Source organism: Drosophila arizonae, unplaced genomic scaffold (genome assembly GCF_054131065.1).
Source record: "Drosophila arizonae isolate 15081-1271.41 unplaced genomic scaffold, UAZ_ARI_1.0 ARI_Backbone_136, whole genome shotgun sequence".
NCBI classification, from domain to species: Eukaryota; Metazoa; Arthropoda; class Insecta; order Diptera; family Drosophilidae; genus Drosophila; species Drosophila arizonae.
Genome location: NW_028315220.1, coordinates 1 through 20587, shown reverse-complemented (window position 1 = coordinate 20587; position 20587 = coordinate 1). Strand labels below are relative to the sequence as shown.

General features: G+C 45.7%; 1 long non-coding RNA gene across 1 annotated transcript; it reads right to left on the bottom strand.

The window, feature by feature from the left end:
• Nucleotides 1-469: 469 nt before the first annotated feature.
• Nucleotides 470-4707, bottom strand: LOC149267745 (uncharacterized). Its single transcript, XR_016271469.1, has 3 exons — nt 4012-4707; nt 3644-3928; nt 470-630 (listed from the first exon to the last, which is right to left on the bottom strand). It is a non-coding gene; the product is annotated as an uncharacterized LOC149267745 (long non-coding RNA).
• Between the last annotated feature and the right edge of the window lie 15880 nt (nt 4708-20587).

The window sequence follows — 20587 nt, the reverse complement described above, 5'->3', positions numbered from 1 at the left end:
TTTTTATTAGTAGTATTAGTATTTAGTATTTAGTTTTATTATTATTAATCTTAGTAATGTAAATTCTTTTCACTTAGCTTGTACTTTGATTTTTCGCACAACGCAATTTCTTTAACATTTACTCACTTACTCACTCACATACACTCACACACACACACACACTTAATATTCGCATCTATGTTAGGTATATTAATAAGATATGGCAGCCCTGCGTGGTTGTTAACATCAATGTAAGCCAGTTGAGCCCTGTTATGTTAAGTTTAACATTAACATTGACTAGGGCGCCAATTCATTCCAATTCAAAATACTCGGTATACAATGGGATACACACGGAACCGAGCGACTGTCAAGCGCCTGCCCGTTCAGCCATCTGCCGGCTGTGCTGGCTCTCCCAATAGAGGGAGTTCCAATTCCAATTCCAACTGGATTTGGGATTGGAATGTCGGCTGAATTGGTACGGTGAGGTGAGGTGGAGGCGCTGGGCAGTCCAGTTCCCAGATTCGTCTGTAGAGCGGCAGCGAGTGCGCACGCGAAAACGCGATTGAGATCCGATCCGACATCGACATCGTGCGCGGCAGTGGAGCCCCGGCGGCCGACGGCAGACGCCACCATCTAGACTATCTAGATTGACTAGACAAAAACCAAATAAATAAATAAATAAATGATTAAATTGTAGTAATTAATATAAAGTGGAAATCAAGTGTTTTTTTTCTTTGTAAATAATAATATTGAAATTGTGATTAATTTTCGAGACAGAGACTCCTATTTGCAAAAACAATTATTTAGTGGCGGCGTGAGTGTGTGCCTCGATCCGAATAAAACTACTGGTCAATCATGTACAATGCACTCTCGGGCAGTCTCGTCGACGATGACGAGACTAGTGGCGATGAGGAGCTATTTGTGGATGAGGACTATGTGGAGGATGGAGAGGAGGATGAGGACGTCGATGTTGACTCGCTGGATGACTATCTGCTGGCTGGAATTGGCTCAGGTGATGCAAATGAGCCAAATCAGGTTGGTGCTAGTAGTAATGGTCATGCTAAGGAGGATGCTGCAACTGTGCTGACGCGTGCTATGCACGCAATGCTGGCTCAGGAGCAGCAAATGAAATTGCACAAACAGAGGCAGCAAAAACTCGAATTCAATTCGAATAAGAGGCCAGCTAATAATCAGGGCAATAGCCCAAAATCCAAATCATTAAAATCTAATAAGAAAATGGCGCCGAAAAAGGACGCCAACTGCAAGCACAACTTTCAGCTGCGATCGGAAGCTGATTGCTCTAATAATAACAATAGCAACATCACCATTGACGATGATGAACTGTTGAAAGTACTCCAGAGATGCGAGCAATTGTCTGGTGGTGTTGCCAGTCCAACGCCATCTACTCGATCAACTTTGGCAACAGCAACTGCAACTGCAGCTGTAGTCAATACTCCAACCAAATCAAATTCTAAATCTAAATCTGAATTGAATAAGAATTGTAGATCGGCCAAGGCAAAGGCAAATGCAAAGGCCATTTCTGCTTCACAACAGACAGCGGCTGACACTGATGAGATAGTCAACCACCTATTCACTGGATCCGATGAGTTTGCCAATTCGGATGTCAACGAGATGCTGAACCACTTGTTTAGCGGTTGCGAGACTAACAAATGCATTCAGCCACCACCTCCATTGTCTGCATCGGCAGTGGCTACATGCCGCAAAATGGCTACAAGTAATGCGCCAGCTAATCGAAAGCTGTCTGCTATGATGTTTAAAAAGAAACTGGTTGATGCATTCGATATTGATGCACCTACCACATCGAAGAAGGCAGCCGCTATTGAGGCTGCACGCAAACTAGCTGCTGAAAATGACCACCGGCCAACAGATGGCGCCAATAATCAAATCAACAACAACAGCAACAACAACAATTATAACAATATTAACTGCATTTCAATTGATGCTAATGCTAACAATGTTGAAATGGATGACGATGTTGATGATGACGATGATAAAGTCGTTGATGACGTTGACGACGATGACGTCAATGCCAATACAAATGCCAATGGCAATTTGAATGGGCGTAAGAATCGACCAACTCCACTATATTTGCCATTTGTGGCAAATATAATGCCAGTACTGGAGGGCATTAATAATGCGATTGGTGTTGATAATTATTACACCAAGCCGACGGCTGGGCAAGGTTTGCGTGTTCAATGCGCGAATATTGCAGCATATCGCAAACTGGTGCATCATTTCTCGCAAGAGAACATTGTGTCGCACACATATCAATTGGCATCGGATCGAGGATATCGATTCCTGATTCGCTATTTGCATCGATCGACGCCACCTAGCTGGATACGGCAACAGCTAACGGATCTGGGCTATACGGTACGATTCGTAAGCGTCATTAAGAAGCGATTCACTCGCCAGCCTCTGGATCTGTTCGAGGTGGAAATAGTGGCCGAGCCGAATAGCGCGAATGTGCTGAACATTGTGTGCTTGGGCGGCCAAAAGGTGAGAATCGAGAAGATCTTGCGCAATGCCGATGCTGTGCAATGCCATCGTTGCCAAAGATTCGGCCATACGAAGAATTATTGTCGCCGTCCTTTCGTATGCGTGAAATGCAGCGGCGGCAGCCATGCATCCACCGACTGTGTGCGATCGAAGGACGATAGCCAGCCAGCAAAATGCGCCAATTGTATGGGCGAACATGCTGCTAGCTATCGCGGCTGCAAGGCATTCAAAGAGGCCTGCAAACAGAAGCTATCGAATCAGCAGGGCTTTCAGCAAGCCACTAAATTGGTTGCCGAACTGGCACGTAAATCAAATTCAAATCGCATTAATAACGCTACAACAGCGGCTATTATTAAACGTCACCTAAACAAGGCCACTACCACAAATGCTACCAAACAGCAGCAGCAACTGCTACAGAAGCAGCAACAGCAGCAGCAGCAGCAGCAGCAGCAGCAGCAGCAGCAAGAGCAGCAGCAGCAGCAGCAGCAACAGCAGCAAAGGCAAAAGCCAATGGGGGCCAAGAGGAGGCAGCAGCAACAGCAGCAGCATCCTAAGCAGCCTAAGCAGCCACTAAAGATGAACAAAATTATGGTTGGCAGCTATGCCGATGCCCTAAAACTTGGCCTAAATGTTAAACAGCCAAGTGTCTGGCTGCAGCAACAGCAGCAACAAATTCAACAAAAGCGACAAATCCAAATTCAAAGTCGACAACTACAGCGACAGCAACTACAGCTTCAGCCTCAAACTATGCAGCAATTACAGCTGCAACAGCTACTTCAACAGCAGCAACAGCAACAACTCTGTCAGACTCTTCAGTATCCAGGTGGCAGGGATAATGTGAGTAGTATTGATAAGAAGCTGGATCAATTAATTGGCCTAATGCTGCTTGAACGTAAGCATTCCAAGGCAAATGCAAATGCAAATGCAAATGCAAACACAGCCACTAACAATGCTATTGCAACCAAGTTGGATCGTCTTATCGAAATGATGTCCCGCGCTAACTACTTGCCTCACTGCTAGCAGTAGGCAACAATTCGCAAATGAAACCTCAAATATATAATAATCGACAACCTATTGCAGCTATAACAAACCTAATATAATTGTATTAATACATTCACTTAATAATAATAACAATAATAATACTCACCTAACAATCCACTCATTTTTATCCAACGCACTCGTGTCGCGAATGTGTATCCAATTGCGGATGCGGATGCGGATGAGGAGGACGAGAAGAGGGTACAACAACAAATGCTCATTAGCTTTCAATCGATGGGATTACAGCTTTTGGTTAAACTACATCATTTTACGTACAAAGATGACTCGTTGCTCCTTGCTACACGTCCTGGTTGCTATCGATGTTGTCCGGTATGCTGTAATTGCGACGGCTGTAACTGCGGCGGCGGCTGCGGCGGCGGCAGCGGCGTCTGTGCTGCAATATAGGAAGCAAAAACATCATCATCAATGCCTTGACTCCACTCGTATAGATGTTGTGATCAAGAAGTGGTATACTACCAAATTAATAATAGTAGCTCTGCACTCCCTGCTACGTGTCCAAAATAATGACCGGCAGGCTGTCATTGTGTGTGCAGACATTCGATACTCGTCGTCAATTCAGTGTGTGTGGGCTTGCAGCTCGTTGACAGGCTGCATGCATCGGCCCTTGACACATCATTCTGCATCATCATCATCATCATCATGCACAGCATGGTTGGTGTATGGTTCGGTTTGCACTGGAATTAATCAAATGTGGTTAGTCTATGCAAAATGTAAGCAATCCGCAATACAAATGAATACGCGCCTGTGCTCCATGGTCAAACACTTGCCGATACGACAGATGTTTGGCCAAGCTATGGGTGCCCGCCAGTGGTTCCATGCATTTGCTCGCGCCAGAGCTGATGCCTTACGCCAGTGCCAGTTGTCTCAGTGCTGGCCATGCCACTTGCACAGATGCCAGTATCCCCTCCGACGTCGATGCTGATGTCTGTCCTGATGCCGGTAGTTTATCAGCTAATATATATGCTGGTGCTAGCTACTCTGCCAGCCATCATGCTGGCGACTACAATTCGGACGCCACGGATGACGACGACGCCCATGCAGTTGCGGATGCAGCTGCAGCCAATGCATGTGCTGGCCGCCCAAGTGCCAGTGTTGATGCCATAGCTGGTGCCACTGCCAGCTCCAGTGCCAGTCACTCCTATGCTGGCATCGGCCTCGACTCCAGATGCCGATGTCGATGATGTCGTTAACGATGCTGATGCTGCAATTAACAACAGAAGTGCAATTGCTAGTGCAACTGCTGCCTCTGTTGCATCCACCGATGAAGTCATCCCAACTCCTCAAGAGCACTCCTGGATTGATGTCGCCACTACTCACCATGCCAGATTGCCAGTGTTTCGGCGGCTGGCTGCAGCAGCCTTTGATGCTCGTCCCCCTCCACCGATCGAGCAGCCATCACAAGAATCACCTGTAACATAGAACACTTGTATTTTCTTTTCATATTTCTACTATTTGTAAGAATCTAATTCAAACTCACTCTTTATATTGGTATTATTAGTTTTTATTAGTAGTATTAGTATTTAGTATTTAGTTTTATTATTATTAATCTTAGTAATGTAAATTCTTTCACTTAGCTTGTACTTTGATTTTTCGCACAACGCAATTTCTTTAACATTTACTCACTTACTCACTCACATACACTCACACACACACACACTTAATATTCGCATCTATGTTAGGTATATTAATAAGATATGGCAGCCCTGCGTGGTTGTTAACATCAATGTAAGCCAGTTGAGCCCTGTTATGTTAAGTTTAACATTAACATTGACTAGGGCGCCAATTCATTCCAATTCAAAATACTCGGTATACAATGGGATACACACGGAACCGAGCGACTGTCAAGCGCCTGCCCGTTCAGCCATCTGCCGGCTGTGCTGGCTCTCCCAATAGAGGGAGTTCCAATTCCAATTCCAACTGGATTTGGGATTGGAATGTCGGCTGAATTGGTACGGTGAGGTGGAGGCGCTGGGCAGTCCAGTTCCCAGATTCGTCTGTAGAGCGGCAGCGAGTGCGCACGCGATTGAGATCCGATCCGACATCGACATCGTGCGCGGCAGTGGAGCCCCGGCGGCCGACGGCAGACGCCACCATCTAGACTATCTAGATTGACTAGACAAAAACCAAATAAATAAATGATTAAATTGTAGTAATTAATATAAAGTGGAAATCAAGTGTTTTTTTTCTTTGTAAATAATAATATTGAAATTGTGATTAATTTTCGAGACAGAGACTCCTATTTGCAAAAACAATTATTTAGTGGCGGCGTGAGTGTGTGCCTCGATCCGAATAAAACTACTGGTCAATCATGTACAATGCACTCTCGGGCAGTCTCGTCGACGATGACGAGACTAGTGGCGATGAGGAGCTATTTGTGGATGAGGACTATGTGGAGGATGGAGAGGAGGATGAGGACGTCGATGTTGACTCGCTGGATGACTATCTGCTGGCTGGAATTGGCTCAGGTGATGCAAATGAGCCAAATCAGGTTGGTGCTAGTAGTAATGGTCATGCTAAGGAGGATGCTGCAACTGTGCTGACGCGTGCTATGCACGCAATGCTGGCTCAGGAGCAGCAAATGAAATTGCACAAACAGAGGCAGCAAAAACTCGAATTCAATTCGAATAAGAGGCCAGCTAATAATCAGGGCAATAGCCCAAAATCCAAATCATTAAAATCTAATAAGAAAATGGCGCCGAAAAAGGACGCCAACTGCAAGCACAACTTTCAGCTGCGATCGGAAGCTGATTGCTCTAATAATAACAATAGCAACATCACCATTGACGATGATGAACTGTTGAAAGTACTCCAGAGATGCGAGCAATTGTCTGGTGGTGTTGCCAGTCCAACGCCATCTACTCGATCAACTTTGGCAACAGCAACTGCAACTGCAGCTGTAGTCAATACTCCAACCAAATCAAATTCTAAATCTAAATCTGAATTGAATAAGAATTGTAGATCGGCCAAGGCAAAGGCAAATGCAAAGGCCATTTCTGCTTCACAACAGACAGCGGCTGACACTGATGAGATAGTCAACCACCTATTCACTGGATCCGATGAGTTTGCCAATTCGGATGTCAACGAGATGCTGAACCACCTGTTTAGCGGTTGCGAGACTAACAAATGCATTCAGCCACCACCTCCATTGTCTGCATCGGCAGTGGCTACATGCCGCAAAATGGCTACAAGTAATGCGCCAGCTAATCGAAAGCTGTCTGCTATGATGTTTAAAAAGAAACTGGTTGATGCATTCGATATTGATGCACCTACCACATCGAAGAAGGCAGCCGCTATTGAGGCTGCACGCAAATTAGCTGCTGAAAATGACCACCGGCCCACAGATGGCGCCAATAATCAAATCAACAACAACAGCAACAACAACAATATTAACTGCATTTCAATTGATGCTAATGCTAACGATGTTGAAATGGATGACGATGTTGATGATGACGATGATAAAGTCGTTGATGACGTTGACGACGATGACGTCAATGCCAATACAAATGCCAATGGCAATTTGAATGGGCGTAAGAATCGACCAACTCCACTATATTTGCCATTTGTGGCAAATATAATGCCAGTACTGGAGGGCATTAATAATGCGATTGGTGTTGATAATTATTACACCAAGCCGACGGCTGGGCAAGGTTTGCGTGTTCAATGCGCGAATATTGCAGCATATCGCAAACTGGTGCATCATTTCTCGCAAGAGAACATTGTGTCGCACACATATCAATTGGCATCGGATCGAGGATATCGATTCCTGATTCGCTATTTGCATCGATCGACGCCACCTAGCTGGATACGGCAACAGCTAACGGATCTGGGCTATACGGTACGATTCGTAAGCGTCATTAAGAAGCGATTCACTCGCCAGCCTCTGGATCTGTTCGAGGTGGAAATAGTGGCCGAGCCGAATAGCGCGAATGTGCTGAACATTGTGTGCTTGGGCGGCCAAAAGGTGAGAATCGAGAAGATCTTGCGCAATGCCGATGCTGTGCAATGCCATCGTTGCCAAAGATTCGGCCATACGAAGAATTATTGTCGCCGTCCTTTCGTATGCGTGAAATGCAGCGGCAGCCATGCATCCACCGACTGTGTGCGATCGAAGGACGATAGCCAGCCAGCAAAATGCGCCAATTGTATGGGCGAACATGCTGCTAGCTATCGCGGCTGCAAGGCATTCAAAGAGGCCTGCAAACAGAAGCTATCGAATCAGCAGGGCTTTCAGCAAGCCACTAAATTGGTTGCCGAACTGGCACGTAAATCAAATTCAAATCGCATTAATAACGCTACAACAGCGGCTATTATTAAACGTCACCTAAACAAGGCCACTACCACAAATGCTACCAAACAGCAGCAGCAACTACTACAGAATCAGCAGCAGCAGCAGCAGCAACAGCAGCAGCAAAGGCAAAAGCAGCAGCAGCAGCAGCAGCAAAGGCAAAAGCCAATAAAGGCCAAGAAGAAGCAGCAGCAACAGCAGCAGCATCCTAAGCAGCCACTAAAGATGGACAAAATTATGGTTGGCAGCTATGCCGATGCCCTAAACTTGGCCTAAATGTTAAACAGCCAAGTGTCTGGCTGCAGCAACAGCAGCAACAAATTCAACAAAAGCGACAAATCCAAATTCAAAGTCGACAACTACAGCGACAGCAACTACAGCTTCAGCCTCAAACTATGCAGCAATTACAGCTGCAACAGCTACTTCAACAGCAGCAACAGCAACAACTCTGTCAGACTCTTCAGTATCCAGGTGGCAGGGATAATGTGAGTAGTATTGATAAGAAGCTGGATCAATTAATTGGCCTAATGCTGCTTGAACGTAAGCATTCCAAGGCAAATGCAAATGCAAATGCAAATGCAAACACAGCCACTAACAATGCTATTGCAACCAAGTTGGATCGTCTTATCGAAATGATGTCCGCGCTAACTACTTGCCTCACTGCTAGCAGTAGGCAACAATTCGCAAATGAAACCTCAAATATATAATAATGACAACCTATTGCAGCTATAACAAACCTAATATAATTGTATTAATACATTCACTTAATAATAATAACAATAATAATACTCACCTAACAATCCACTCATTTTTATCCAACGCACTCGTGTCGCGAATGTGTATCCAATTGCGGATGCGGATGCGGATGAGGAGGACGAGAAGAGGGTACAACAACAAATGCTCATTAGCTTTCAATCGATGGGATTACAGCTTTTGGTTAAACTACATCATTTACGTACAAAGATGACTCGTTGCTCCTTGCTACACGTCCTGGTTGCTATCGATGGTGTCCGGTATGCTGTAATTGCGACGGCTGTAACTGCGGCGGCGGCTGCGGCGGCGGCAGCGGCGTCTGTGCTGCAATATAGGAAGCAAAAACATCATCATCAATGCCTTGACTCCACTCGTATAGATGTTGTGATCAAGAAGTGGTATACTACCAAATTAATAATAGTAGCTCTGCACTCCCTGCTACGTGTCCAAAATAATGACCGGCAGGCTGTCATTGTGTGTGCAGACATTCGATACTCGTCGTCAATTCAGTGTGTGTGGGCTTGCAGCTCGTTGACAGGCTGCATGCATCGGCCCTTGACACATCATTCTGCATCATCATCATCATCATCATGCACAGCATGGTTGGTGTATGGTTCGGTTTGCACTGGAATTAATCAAATGTGGTTAGTCTATGCAAAATGTAAGCAATCCGCAATACAAATGAATACGCGCCTGTGCTCCATGGTCAAACACTTGCCGATACGACAGATGTTGGCCAAGCTATGGGTGCCCGCCAGTGGTTCCATGCATTTGCTCGCGCCAGAGCTGATGCCTTACGCCAGTGCCAGTTGTCTCAGTGCTGGCCATGCCACTTGCACAGATGCCAGTATCCCCTCCGACGTCGATGCTGATGTCTGTCCTGATGCCGGTAGTTTATCAGCTAATATATATGCTGGTGCTAGCTACTCTGCCAGCCATCATGCTGGCGACTACAATTCGGACGCCACGGATGACGACGACGCCCATGCAGTTGCGGATGCAGCTGCAGCCAATGCATGTGCTGGCCGCCCAAGTGCCAGTGTTGATGCCATAGCTGGTGCCACTGCCAGCTCCAGTGCCAGTCACTCCTATGCTGGCATCGGCTCGACTCCAGATGCCGATGTCGATGATGTCGTTAACGATGCTGATGCTGCAATTAACAACAGAAGTGCAATTGCTAGTGCAACTGCTGCCTCTGTTGCATCCACCGATGAAGTCATCCCAACTCCTCAAGAGCACTCCTGGATTGATGTCGCCACTACTCACCATGCCAGATTGCCAGTGTTTCGGCGGCTGGCTGCAGCAGCCTTTGATGCTCGTCCCCCTCCACCGATCGAGCAGCCATCACAAGAATCACCTGTAACATAGAACACTTGTATTTTCTTTTCATATTTCTACTATTTGTAAGAATCTAATTCAAACTCACTCTTTATATTGGTATTATTAGTTTTATTAGTAGTATTAGTATTTAGTATTTAGTTTTATTATTATTAATCTTAGTAATGTAAATTCTTTTCACTTAGCTTGTACTTTGATTTTTCGCACAACGCAATTTCTTTAACATTTACTCACTTACTCACTCACATACACTCACACACACACACACTTAATATTCGCATCTATGTTAGGTATATTAATAAGATATGGCAGCCCTGCGTGGTTGTTAACATCAATGTAAGCCAGTTGAGCCCTGTTATGTTAAGTTTAACATTAACATTGACTAGGGCGCCAATTCATTCCAATTCAAAATACTCGGTATACAATGGGATACACACGGAACCGAGCGACTGTCAAGCGCCTGCCCGTTCAGCCATCTGCCGGCTGTGCTGGCTCTCCCAATAGAGGGAGTTCCAATTCCAATTCCAACTGGATTTGGGATTGGAATGTCGGCTGAATTGGTACGGTGAGGTGGAGGCGCTGGGCAGTCCAGTTCCCAGATTCGTCTGTAGAGCGGCAGCGAGTGCGCACGCGAAAACGCGATTGAGATCCGATCCGACATCGACATCGTGCGCGGCAGTGGAGCCCCGGCGGCCGACGGCAGACGCCACCATCTAGACTATCTAGATTGACTAGACAAAAACCAAATAAATAAATAAATAAATGATTAAATTGTAGTAATTAATATAAAGTGGAAATCAAGTGTTTTTTTCTTAGTAACAAATAATATTGAAATTGTGATTAATTTTCGAGACAGAGACTCCTATTTGCAAAAACAATTATTTAGTGGCGGCGTGAGTGTGTGCCTCGATCCGAATAAAACTACTGGTCAATCATGTACAATGCACTCTCGGGCAGTCTCGTCGACGATGACGAGACTAGTGGCGATGAGGAGCTATTTGTGGATGAGGACTATGTGGAGGATGGAGAGGAGGATGAGGACGTCGATGTCGACTCGCTGGATGACTATCTGCTGGCTGGAATTGGCTCAGGTGATGCAAATGAGCCAAATCAGGTTGGTGCTAGTAGTAATGGTCATGCTAAGGAGGATGCTGCAACTGTGCTGACGCGTGCTATGCACGCAATGCTGGCTCAGGAGCAGCAAATGAAATTGCACAAACAGAGGCAGCAAAAACTCGAATTCAATTCGAATAAGAGGCCAGCTAATAATCAGGGCAATAGCCCAAAATCCAAATCATTAAAATCTAATAAGAAAATGGCGCCGAAAAAGGACGCCAACTGCAAGCACAACTTTCAGCTGCGATCGGAAGCTGATTGCTCTAATAATAACAATAGCAACATCACCATTAACGATGATGAACTGTTGAAAGTACTCCAGAGATGCGAGCAATTGTCTGGTGGTGTTGCCAGTCCAACGCCATCTACTCGTTCAACTTTGGCAACAGCAACTGCAACTGCAGCTGTAGTCAATACTCCAACCAAATCAAATTCTAAATCTAAATCTGAATTGAATAAGAATTGTAGATCGGCCAAGGCAAAGGCAAATGCAAAGGCCATTTCTGCTTCACAACAGACAGCGGCTGACACTGATGAGATAGTCAACCACCTATTCACTGGATCCGATGAGTTTGCCAATTCGGATGTCAACGAGATGCTGAACCACTTGTTTAGCGGTTGCGAGACTAACAAATGCATTCAGCCACCACCTCCATTGTCTGCATCGGCAGTGGCTACATGCCGCAAAATGGCTACAAGTAATGCGCCAGCTAATCGAAAGCTGTCTGCTATGATGTTTAAAAAGAAACTGGTTGATGCATTCGATATTGATGCACCTACCACATCGAAGAAGGCAGCCGCTATTGAGGCTGCACGCAAATTAGCTGCTGAAAATGACCACCGGCCAACAGATGGCGCCAATAATCAAATCAACAACAACAGCAACAACAACAATATTAACTGCATTTCAATTGATGCTAATGCTAACGATGTTGAAATGGATGACGATGTTGATGATGACGATGATAAAGTCGTTGATGACGTTGACGACGATGACGTCAATGCCAATACAAATGCCAATGGCAATTTGAATGGGCGTAAGAATCGACCAACTCCACTATATTTGCCATTTGTGGCAAATATAATGCCAGTACTGGAGGGCATTAATAATGCGATTGGTGTTGATAATTATTACACCAAGCCGACGGCTGGGCAAGGTTTGCGTGTTCAATGCGCGAATATTGCAGCATATCGCAAACTGGTGCATCATTTCTCGCAAGAGAACATTGTGTCGCACACATATCAATTGGCATCGGATCGAGGATATCGATTCCTGATTCGCTATTTGCATCGATCGACGCCACCTAGCTGGATACGGCAACAGCTAACGGATCTGGGCTATACGGTACGATTCGTAAGCGTCATTAAGAAGCGATTCACTCGCCAGCCTCTGGATCTGTTCGAGGTGGAAATAGTGGCCGAGCCGAATAGCGCGAATGTGCTGAACATTGTGTGCTTGGGCGGCCAAAAGGTGAGAATCGAGAAGATCTTGCGCAATGCCGATGCTGTGCAATGCCATCGTTGCCAAAGATTCGGCCATACGAAGAATTATTGTCGCCGTCCTTTCGTATGCGTGAAATGCAGCGGCAGCCATGCATCCACCGACTGTGTGCGATCGAAGGACGATAGCCAGCCAGCAAAATGCGCCAATTGTATGGGCGAACATGCTGCTAGCTATCGCGGCTGCAAGGCATTCAAAGAGGCCTGCAAACAGAAGCTATCGAATCAGCAGGGCTTTCAGCAAGCCACTAAATTGGTTGCCGAACTGGCACGTAAATCAAATTCAAATCGCATTAATAACGCTACAACAGCGGCTATTATTAAACGTCACCTAAACAAGGCCACTACCACAAATGCTACCAAACAGCAGCAGCAACTGCTACAGAAGCAGCAACAGCAGCAGCAGCAGCAGCAGCAGCAGCAGCAGCAGCAAAGGCAAAAGCAGCAGCAGCAGCAGCAGCAAAGGCAAAAGCCAATAAAGGCCAAGAAGAAGCAGCAGCAACAGCAGCAGCATCCTAAGCAGCCTAAGCAGCCACTAAAGATGAACAAAATTATGGTTGGCAGATATGCCGATGCCCTAAAACTTGGTCTAAATGTTAAACAGCCAAGTGTCTGGCTGCAGCAACAGCAGCAACAAATTCAACAAAAGCGACAAATCCAAATTCAAAGTCGACAACTACAGCGACAGCAACTACAGCTTCAGCCTCAAACTATGCAGCAATTACAGCTGCAACAGCTACTTCAACAGCAGCAACAGCAACAACTCTGTCAGACTCATCAGTATCCAGGTGGCAGGGATAATGTGAGTAGTATTGATAAGAAGCTGGATCAATTAATTGGCCTAATGCTGCTTGAACGTAAGCATTCCAAGGCAAATGCAAATGCAAATGCAAATGCAAACACAGCCACTAACAATGCTATTGCAACCAAGTTGGATCGTCTTATCGAAATGATGTCCGCGCTAACTACTTGCCTCACTGCTAGCAGTAGGCAACAATTCGCAAATGAAACCTCAAATATATAATAATGACAACCTATTGCAGCTATAACAAACCTAATATAATTGTATTAATACATTCACTTAATAATAATAACAATAATAATACTCACCTAACAATCCACTCATTTTTATCCAACGCACTCGTGTCGCGAATGTGTATCCAATTGCGGATGCGGATGCGGATGAGGAGGACGAGAAGAGGGTACAACAACAAATGCTCATTAGCTTTCAATCGATGGGATTACAGCTTTTGGTTAAACTACATCATTTTACGTACAAAGATGACTCGTTGCTCCTTGCTACACGTCCTGGTTGCTATCGATGTTGTCCGGTATGCTGTAATTGCGACGGCTGTAACTGCGGCGGCGGCTGCGGCGGCGGCAGCGGCGTCTGTGCTGCAATATAGGAAGCAAAAACATCATCATCAATGCCTTGACTCCACTCGTATAGATGTTGTGATCAAGAAGTGGTATACTACCAAATTAATAATAGTAGCTCTGCACTCCCTGCTACGTGTCCAAAATAATGACCGGCAGGCTGTCATTGTGTGTGCAGACATTCGATACTCGTCGTCAATTCAGTGTGTGTGGGCTTGCAGCTCGTTGACAGGCTGCATGCATCGGCCCTTGACACATCATTCTGCATCATCATCATCATCATCATGCACAGCATGGTTGGTGTATGGTTCGGTTTGCACTGGAATTAATCAAATGTGGTTAGTCTATGCAAAATGTAAGCAATCCGCAATACAAATGAATACGCGCCTGTGCTCCATGGTCAAACACTTGCCGATACGACAGATGTTGGCCAAGCTATGGGTGCCCGCCAGTGGTTCCATGCATTTGCTCGCGCCAGAGCTGATGCCTTACGCCAGTGCCAGTTGTCTCAGTGCTGGCCATGCCACTTGCACAGATGCCAGTATCCCCTCCGACGTCGATGCTGATGTCTGTCCTGATGCCGGTAGTTTATCAGCTAATATATATGCTGGTGCTAGCTACTCTGCCAGCCATCATGCTGGCGACTACAATTCGGACGCCACGGATGACGACGACGCCCATGCAGTTGCGGATGCAGCTGCAGCCAATGCATGTGCTGGCCGCCCAAGTGCCAGTGTTGATGCCATAGCTGGTGCCACTGCCAGCTCCAGTGCCAGTCACTCCTATGCTGGCATCGGCTCGACTCCAGATGCCGATGTCGATGATGTCGTTAACGATGCTGATGCTGCAATTAACAACAGAAGTGCAATTGCTAGTGCAACTGCTGCCTCTGTTGCATCCACCGATGAAGTCATCCCAACTCCTCAAGAGCACTCCTGGATTGATGTCGCCACTACTCACCATGCCAGATTGCCAGTGTTTCGGCGGCTGGCTGCAGCAGCCTTTGATGCTCGTCCCCCTCCACCGATCGAGCAGCCATCACAAGAATCACCTGTAACATAGAACACTTGTATTTTCTTTTCATATTTCTACTATTTGTAAGAATCTAATTCAAACTCACTCTTTATATTGGTATTATTAGTTTTTATTAGTAGTATTAGTATTTAGTATTTAGTTTTATTATTATTAATCTTAGTAATGTAAATTCTTTTCACTTAGCTTGTACTTTGATTTTTCGCACAACGCAATTTCTTTAACATTTACTCACTTACTCACTCACATACACTCACACACACACACACTTAATATTCGCATCTATGTTAGGGTATATTAATAAGATATGGCAGCCCTGCGTGGTTGTTAACATCAATGTAAGCCAGTTGAGCCCTGTTATGTTAAGTTTAACATTAACATTGACTAGGGCGCCAATTCATTCCAATTCAAAATACTCGGTATACAATGGGATACACACGGAACCGAGCGACTGTCAAGCGCCTGCCCGTTCAGCCATCTGCCGGCTGTGCTGGCTCTCCCAATAGAGGGAGTTCCAATTCCAATTCCAACTGGATTTGGGATTGGAATGTCGGCTGAATTGGTACGGTGAGGTGGAGGCGCTGGGCAGTCCAGTTCCCAGATTCGTCTGTAGAGCGGCAGCGAGTGCGCACGCGATTGAGATCCGATCCGACATCGACATCGTGCGCGGGCAGTGGAGCCCCGGCGGCCGACGGCAGACGCCACCATCTAGACTATCTAGATTGACTAGACAAAAACCAAATAAATAAATAAATAAATGATTAAATTGTAGTAATTAATATAAAGTGGAAATCAAGTGTTTTTTTCTTAGTAACAAATAATATTGAAATTGTGATTAATTTTCGAGACAGAGACTCCTATTTGCAAAAACAATTATTTAGTGGCGGCGTGAGTGTGTGCCTCGATCCGAATAAAACTACTGGTCAATCATGTACAATGCACTCTCGGGCAGTCTCGTCGACGATGACGAGACTAGTGGCGATGAGGAGCTATTTGTGGATGAGGACTATGTGGAGGATGGAGAGGAGGATGAGGACGTCGATGTCGACTCGCTGGATGACTATCTGCTGGCTGGAATTGGCTCAGGTGATGCAAATGAGCCAAATCAGGTTGGTGCTAGTAGTAATGGTCATGCTAAGGAGGATGCTGCAACTGTGCTGACGCGTGCTATGCACGCAATGCTGGCTCAGGAGCAGCAAATGAAATTGCACAAACAGAGGCAGCAAAAACTCGAATTCAATTCGAATAAGAGGCCAGCTAATAATCAGGGCAATAGCCCAAAATCCAAATCATTAAAATCTAATAAGAAAATGGCGCCGAAAAAGGACGCCAACTGCAAGCACAACTTTCAGCTGCGATCGGAAGCTGATTGCTCTAATAATAACAATAGCAACATCACCATTGACGATGATGAACTGTTGAAAGTACTCCAGAGATGCGAGCAATTGTCTGGTGGTGTTGCCAGTCCAACGCCATCTACTCGATCAACTTTGGCAACAGCAACTGCAACTGCAGCTGTAGTCAATACTCCAACCAAATCAAATTCTAAATCTAAATCTGAATTGAATAAGAATTGTAGATCGGCCAAGGCAAAGGCAAATGCAAAGGCCATTTCTGCTTCACAACAGACAGCGGCTGACACTGATGAGATAGTCAACCACCTATTCACTGGATCCGATGAGTTTGCCAATTCGGATGTCAACGAGATGCTGAACCACTTGTTTAGCGGTTGCGAGACTAACAAATGCATTCAGCCACCACCTCCATTGTCTGCATCGGCAGTGGCTACATGCCGCAAAATGGCTACAAGTAATGCGCCAGCTAATCGAAAGCTGTCTGCTATGATGTTTAAAAAGAAACTGGTTGATGCATTCGATATTGATGCACCTACCACATCGAAGAAGGCAGCCGCTATTGAGGCTGCACGCAAATTAGCTGCTGAAAATGACCACCGGCCCACAGATGGCGCCAATAATCAAATCAACAACAACAGCAACAACAACAATAATAACAATATTAACTGCATTTCAATTGATGCTAATGCTAACGATGTTGAAATGGATGACGATGTTGATGATGACGATGATAAAGTCGTTGATGACGTTGACGACGATGACGTCAATGCCAATACAAATGCCAATGGCAATTTGAATGGGCGTAAGAATCGACCAACTCCACTATATTTGCCATTTGTGGCAAATATAATGCCAGTACTGGAGGGCATTAATAATGCGATTGGTGTTGATAATTATTACACCAAGCCGACGGCTGGGCAAGGTTTGCGTGTTCAATGCGCGAATATTGCAGCATATCGCAAACTGGTGCATCATTTCTCGCAAGAGAACATTGTGTCGCACACATATCAATTGGCATCGGATCGAGGATATCGATTCCTGATTCGCTATTTGCATCGATCGACGCCACCTAGCTGGATACGGCAACAGCTAACGGATCTGGGCTATACGGTACGATTCGTAAGCGTCATTAAGAAGCGATTCACTCGCCAGCCTCTGGATCTGTTCGAGGTGGAAATAGTGGCCGAGCCGAATAGCGCGAATGTGCTGAACATTGTGTGCTTGGGGCGGCCAAAAGGTGAGAATCGAGAAGATCTTGCGCAATGCCGATGCTGTGCAATGCCATCGTTGCCAAAGATTCGGCCATACGAAGATTATTGTCGCCGTCCTTTCGTATGCGTGAAATGCAAGCGGCAGCCATGCATCCACCGACTGTGTGCGATCGAAGGACGATAGCCAGCCAGCAAAATGCGCCAATTGTATGGGCGAACATGCTGCTAGCTATCGCGGCTGCAAGGCATTCAAAGAGGCCTGCAAACAGAAGCTATCGAATCAGCAGGGCTTTCAGCAAGCCACTAAATTGGTTGCCGAACTGGGCACGTAAATCAAATTCAAATCGCATTAATAACGCTACAACAGCGGCTATTATTAAACGTCACCTAAACAAGGCCACTACCACAAATGCTACCAAACAGCAGCAGCAACTGCTACAGAAGCAGCAACAGCAGCAGCAGCAGCAGCAGCAGCAGCAGCAGCAGCAAAGGCAAAAGCAGCAGCAGCAGCAGCAGCAGCAAAGGCAAAAGCCAATAAAGGCCAAGAAGAAGCAGCAGCAACAGCAGCAGCATCCTAAGCAGCCTAAGCAGCCACTAAAGATGAACAAAAATTATGGTTGGCAGCTATGCCGATGCCCTAAAACTTGGTCTAAATGTTAAACAGCCAAGTGTCTGGCTGCAGCAACAGCAGCAACAAATTCAACAAAAGCGACAAATCCAAATTCAAAGTCGACAACTACAGCGACAGCAACTACAGCTTCAGCCTCAAACTATGCAGCAATTACAGCTGCAACAGCTACTTCAACAGCAGCAACAGCAACAACTCTGTCAGACTCATCAGTATCCAGGTGGCAGGGATAATGTGAGTAGTATTGATAAGAAGCTGGATCAATTAATTGGCCTAATGCTGCTTGAACGTAAGCATTCCAAGGCAAATGCAAATGCAAATGCAAATGCAAACACAGCCACTAACAATGCTATTGCAACCAAGTTGGATCGTCTTATCGAAATGATGTCCGCGCTAACTACTTGCCTCACTGCTAGCAGTAGGCAACAATTCGCAAATGAAACCTCAAATATATAATAATGACAACCTATTGCAGCTATAACAAACCTAATATAATTGTATTAATACATTCACTTAATAATAATAACAATAATAATACTCACCTAACAATCCACTCATTTTTATCCAACGCAACTCGTGTCGCGAATGTGTATCCAATTGCGGATGCGGATGCGGATGAGGAGGACGAGAAGAGGGTACAACAACAAATGCTCATTAGCTTTCAATCGATGGGATTACAGCTTTTGGTTAAACTACATCATTTTACGTACAAAGATGACTCGTTGCTCCTTGCTACACGTCCTGGTTGCTATCGATGTTGTCCGGTATGCTGTAATTGCGACGGCTGTAACTGCGGCGGCGGCTGCGGCGGCGGCAGCGGCGTCTGTGCTGCAATATAGGAAGCAAAAAACATCATCATCAATGCCTTGACTCCACTCGTATAGATGTTGTGATCAAGAAGTGGTATACTACCAAATTAATAATAGTAGCTCTGCACTCCCTGCTACGTGTCCAAAATAATGACCGCAGGCTGTCATTGTGTGTGCAGACATTCGATACTCGTCGTCAATTCAGTGTGTGTGGGCTTTGCAGCTCGTTGACAGGCTGCATGCATCGGCCCTTGACACATCATTCTGCATCATCATCATCATCATCATGCACAGCATGGTTGGTGTATGGTTCGGTTTGCACTGGAATTAATCAAATGTGGTTAGTCTATGCAAAATGTAAGCAATCCGCAATACAAATGAATACGCGCCTGTGCTCCATGGTCAAACACTTGCCGATACGACAGATGTTGGCCAAGCTATGGGTGCCCGCCAGTGGTTCCATGCATTTGCTCGCGCCAGAGCTGATGCCTTACGCCAGTGCCAGTTGTCTCAGTGCTGGCCATGCCACTTGCACAGATGCCAGTATCCCCTCCGACGTCGATGCTGATGTCTGTCCTGATGCCGGTAGTTTATCAGCTAATATATATGCTGGTGCTAGCTACTCTGCCAGCCATCATGCTGGCGACTACAATTCGGACGCCACGGATGACGACGACGCCCATGCAGTTGCGGATGCAGCTGCAGCCAATGCATGTGCTGGCCGCCCAAGTGCCAGTGTTGATGCCATAGCTGGTGCCACTGCCAGCTCCAGTGCCAGTCACTCCTATGCTGGCATCGGCTCGACTCCAGATGCCGATGTCGATGATGTCGTTAACGATGCTGATGCTGCAATTAACAACAGAAGTGCAAGTGCAATGCTAGTGCAACTGCTGCCTCTGTTGCATCCACCGATGAAGTCATCCCAACTCCTCAAGAGCACTCCTGGATTGATGTCGCCACTACTCACCATGCCAGATTGCCAGTGTTTCGGCGGCTGGCTGCAGCAGCCTTTGATGCTCGTCCCCCTCCACCGATCGAGCAGCCATCACAAGAATCACCTGTAACATAGAACACTTGTATTTTCTTTTCATATTTCTACTATTTGTAAGAATCTAATTCAAACTCACTCTTTATATTAGTATTATTAGTTTTATTAGTAGTATTAGTATTTAGTTTTATTATTATTAATCTTAGTAATGTAAATTCTTTTCACTTAGCTTGTACTTTGATTTTTCGCACAACGCAATTTCTTTAACATTTACTCACTTACTTACTCACATCACACACACACACACACACACTTAATATTCGCATCTATGTTAGGTATATTAATAAGATATGGCAGCCCTGCGTGGTTGTTAACATCAATGTAAGCCAGTTGAGCCCTGTTATGTTAAGTTTAACATTAACATTGACTAGGGCGCCAATTCATTCCAATTCAAAATACTCGGTATACAATGGGATACACACGGAACCGAGCGACTGTCAAGCGCCTGCCCGTTCAGCCATCTGCCGGCTGTGCTGGCTCTCCCAATAGAGGGAGTTCCAATTCCAATTCCAACTGGATTTGGGATTGGAATGTCGGCTGAATTGGTACGGTGAGGTGGAGCGCTGGGCAGTCCAGTTCC